Here is a 3,586-nt window from a genome sequence, read left to right on the forward strand (position 1 = left end):
GTGTATATATATGTGTATGTGTGTATATATTTATGTATGTATATATATATTTATGGGGATAAGTAGGTAATAAAAATGATTAAAACAATTCAAAATAATTTTAACTCATTCTTTCAACATGTACATCAAATACTACCTCACATTCATCTTTACATTATCTGTGCTTTTTTTTTTAAGTTTATATATTTATTTTGAGAGAGAGAGAGAGAGCGAGCGAGCACATATGAGTGGGGTAGGGGCAGAGGGAGAGTGAGAGAGAGAATCTCAAGCAGGTTCTGCACTATCAGCACAGACCGCCTTGCAGAGCTCGACTCACAAACCGTGAGATCATGACCTGAGCCAAAACCAAGAGTCAGACGCTTAAGTGACTGAGCAACCCAGGTGCCCCTTATCTGTGGTTTTAAAAGAAGTTAGGTAAAATAACATTTTTCTACTAGATATGTAAAATACTCAAAAATACATTTAAAGGGTTGTAATATTAGAAATTTTATCAGCTCTCCAGATTTTTTTTTTTTTTTTTATCCTCTGCTTGAGAGAGTCTCCTGTCCTCCAGTTCATATCATACTCAGGAAGAGTAAATAATAGATTCAAGTAAAAAAGAAACTCATTTGTCATACTTCATTTTGTTTTGAGGGTTCAGGAACATTCAGTCCGCCTTTCATCATTCCCCTTAGAATATTTCATCATATCATTTTAAACCATGAATCTTAAAAATCCCTTTCCATCTTGACCATGATGCACATTCCAGGCAAGATAGCAAGGCCACAGGGAGTGCAAGTCCTCATCCCTCCCAGGCAGGACTGGCATCCTGGCATGTGAGGGGAGCAGCCAGCAGTCATTGACTTGGAGTAAAGCAGCCCAAAAGTTATGTTAACCTTCCAGCACAGCCATGGTGACTGGGTGTGCTGTCTCATCTCCAGAATTCATGGAAGCAGGCATAGGGATTAATATCAGAGAGAATCTTTTTTTATCCCATTTAAATAATAAGTTTTGTTGTTTCTTTTAATATTGGAGTAAAATGTTTGTTGTAGGAATTTTTGAAAAACAACAGGGTGAGAAACACATTTTGTAGTAATCTAATGGGTGTATTTTCTTTCCCCTCTCATTTTACGTACTTGTGTTAGGATTACTCTATATGTGTTTTTTCTAGCTGTTTTTTCCCTAGTTATGAATGATTTTCCATGTTATTAAATATATTAAATTCTGATAGATAATAGCTGCACATATATTCCATATGCAAATAACTTTGGTTATTTAATAACTTTATTACTCCAAAGAGTGAATTCATTCTCCTTTTAAAAACAGCTGGATATTTTATTATGAAATAATGCAAAATTAGGAGAAAGGCACATTTTGTATCTGGTACCTACCTACCCCTTCTGATACCTTATCTCATCCTGGCATATGACACATACAACATCCTCATGATGGCAATCTGTTCAGGCCCACCTCTGCTAGAACAATCTGACACTTAAAAATTAAACCTTTCTTCTAAACTCAGTTGAGACTTATTTCAGAAATATCTTTAGAAATTCTATTCTTTCCTAGATATTTGCATTTCAAAGTGGATACTGAAAATGTAGACAGCAAATCTACAAATCTTACAGAATTTTATTTAGTGCATCATGAGCGTATGTGTGACATCTTTTGTAGAAGATACACTACTCTTTCAACATTTGTGGCCAGTTCTGCTTTGGGACCATAATTGTTTCCCAATTATTTTATAATTTTGCCACCTGTCTTCTCAGAATCATTGTCAGTTTTTTAAATAATGGTCCAGAAAGGGAAACTTTTCTTGTTTTTGCTCAAAGCTTAGCACGATTCCTGGCATGTTGCAAATAATAATTATTATTTTAAAAGCAGTTTACTTAGTTGGAGTGGTCAGATAGGACACTCACACCTTAAGATCCCGGAATGTGGTCAGTCTCAGCAATGAAGGGATGTTTCTTATGCTACTACTCCCAGGGCAGAAGTCACAGAGAGATGGCTAAAAGGAAAAATATTTGGCAAATTTGCACAATGAAAAAGAGATTGGGTGATATTAAGCAGGATAGTTAGGCTTAATGGCTAGCATTAGAACATTTTGAGTACATTAAGTAAATTTTGAGATAATGTACCTCAGAGTCATAATGTTGTCAGAATTTTTAATTAGCATGGCATTCTTTTCTGTTGAACCATATCCAGCGATATAGATAATCTTGGTCATCAGAGACTTGTTTCCCTGAGTGAAGATGAATAATACTGTCTTTTAAGTAATGGAGATAGGAATAAGCCCTGAGGCTACATGCCTTTGCCATTACCCTTCCTCTCTTTAAAGTGTTTTTTGTCTTCTCCTAACAAACTCTTACTCATCCAATTCAAATATTCTTTCAAATACTTGCTGATGCCCCTAGCCAGCTCTACACACCCTAAGACTTGTTCTTCAGTGCTTTTACAACATTCTTGCTCTATGTTTGCAAATATTTAGTTATCACAGATAGGCACTATACTGTCTTTGCATGTCCCCTCACCTCCACTCTCCTGTGAACTTATCAAGCATAGGGACTGTATTCTATTTTCTTTTGCATTCCGGGAACTTATCACAATCCATTGCTCATATGGTACACAATGCATTTTATCAAGTAAATGGATGATGACCCACAAATCATGTTGCAAGTTATTGACAAAGCTCATAAAACCAAGTACAATAATGGGTTTTATTATGCTATCTTTCTTTGGCTATCTTGATCAAATGCACAAACAAATTGGGGTATTAAGCCTCAGCCTGTGACATCTACAAGGCCCTGTTTTTCTTGTGGTCTCTTCTTTGCCTTAGATTACCCACCTCAAACCATAAGGGCCGGTTTCCTATTCCTGACTGTACTTGAGTACATTCGTATCACAGAGGCCTTCTCTCTTTTGGTTCCTCTTGTCTGGAATAATTTTCCCCCAGCTATTTGCATGGCCCAATTTATCACTTCATTACATCTTATATCCTCAAAGGCACCCTGTTTAAAAGACCAAATTTCTCAACTTCATTACTCTTTCCTGATTTATATTTCTTTGTAACACTGCACAGTGTTTGACATTATAATACACATTTAAAAACTTACAAGTTTCTTGTTATCCTCTCCTAGAGTATAAATTCCTCAAGGTCATGGACTTTATTTTATTCATTGCTCTATCCCCAGCCCTCAGTACAATGTGTGGTTTATGGTAGCTTGTAAGTAAATATTTGTCAAAGGTTCAGAGAACTCCGCTCTAAGTCTGAGAACTGGGATGTTAGTTTAGATGTGCTGAGAGTTTGCATTGGTATGCAAAAGAAACAATTCTTTTTAAGAGGAAAAATGAGAATTACGGACTGACCATTGTACCTGATTTGATATATGTGAACCCACCAATATACTAAGCTGTCTGTTGTACAGTTTGCTTTTAGCCAAGTGGTCTGCTTTTGGCTTCACTTACTGTTTGTAGCTGTAACTATTATTCTGAACCTATCAATGTATTATAGGATCCAAAAGCACTCTCAAGGATAGAAAAAGTTCCAGGTCTCTAACAGTACATTTACAATAAAAGTGAAGAAATCTTTTATTGTAGAATAAAAGTC

This window comes from Puma concolor, chromosome E4, assembly GCF_028749965.1.
Source record: "Puma concolor isolate L17-30 chromosome E4, mPumCon1.1.hap2, whole genome shotgun sequence".
In the NCBI taxonomy this organism is placed as follows: Eukaryota; Metazoa; Chordata; class Mammalia; order Carnivora; family Felidae; genus Puma; species Puma concolor.